Source organism: Penaeus monodon, chromosome 24, assembly GCF_015228065.2.
Source record: "Penaeus monodon isolate SGIC_2016 chromosome 24, NSTDA_Pmon_1, whole genome shotgun sequence".
Lineage (NCBI taxonomy): Eukaryota > Metazoa > Arthropoda > Malacostraca > Decapoda > Penaeidae > Penaeus > Penaeus monodon.
The window spans coordinates 7269955-7271182 of NC_051409.1; the positions used below are offsets into that span (position 1 = coordinate 7269955).

Consider the following 1228-nt stretch of genomic DNA (forward strand, 5'->3'; position numbering starts at 1 on the left):
ATCTAAAAATACATCTGTGCAACAAAAATCTCAAAAAAAGAACATCTGTGCAACAAAAATCTCAAAAATTACATCTGTGTGCAACTAAATTCTCAAAAAATATATATCAATGTGCAACAAAGTTCTTAAAAAACTATAGTAGACAGTACATAATCCCAGGGCAAATGGGTCATGAAATATAAAGTAAACGCTATAACTGATACTGATATTACAGTGCCTCATTGGTTGCACACATCCCTTGCAATCTATAGTAATCAAGTGATCGTTGCATAACCTCAGGGGAGGATCGATTCAATATAGTGATGTGGATGGACCACCGGGCCAAGGAGCAGGCAGATCGCATCAACGCTGGCGGACATGAGTAAGTCGTTCGTAAGTATGTCTGTGCTTAGGTCTGTCCTTGTGCCAGGATGGTTCTTATTCGACGGCAGAATAGAGAGTGAGCTGTGCACGTTTCCTTTTCCAAACTTTTTCTGAGCTTTTTCCGAGCGCTTTCTGAGATTTTTCCAAGCTTTTTGTGTGGGAGACTGGTGTTCGTGGAGGAAATGAGTTGCAGAGATTTTTTTTTTTTAGAGGAAATGGAGAATGAGTAGCCAACTGTGACATTTTTTTAGAAAATTATTCAAAAGAAAGATTTGCATTCCTAAAAAAAAGAATTATTACTCATAGCAATATCTATCAGAGATTTTGAAAAGGGACATTTCTGTTTCTGATATTTAATTTTTTTTCTAATAAGAAAATGAAGAATGAGTATTAATTATTTATTTTTTTTCTTTGAAAATGAAAAAGCTGTTAAGAAAAATAGATTAAAAAAATACTGATAATTTTTATCGGACCTGAACTTCCCATATTTAGTATGTATCAACTAGAAGATTATGCAAATCAAATAAGAAAACAATTACTCCTTTTAGTTAAAATTCTATATTGTTTTTACCCTTGTATAAAGAAAAATATAATGATGTTCACAAGGAGCTGAGAGACACCTCACCTCTTTATCTTTTTGAGAGAAAAGGATTTTTTATATCAATTTTGTATTTTAGAGAGGAATTGTATTCCCTTGTTTAAAGATATTCCCGTAATTTAAGGAATGCTATTTATTTTTTTTATTTTAGAAACTAGTTAAGGTGAGTTTTAGGGCATCTAGTTAATGCTTTTATTGAGGATGCTTGTCTGGAGGAATTTATTCTGAAATGTAAACAGATAATGTTACATTTTTCCCTTCTTTTTG

The 1228-nt window shown here is 32.3% G+C and overlaps 1 pseudogene; it reads left to right on the top strand.

Moving 5' to 3' along the window:
- Positions 1-1228, top strand: part of LOC119588834 — an 8495-nt pseudogene that overhangs the window by 1894 nt on the left and 5373 nt on the right.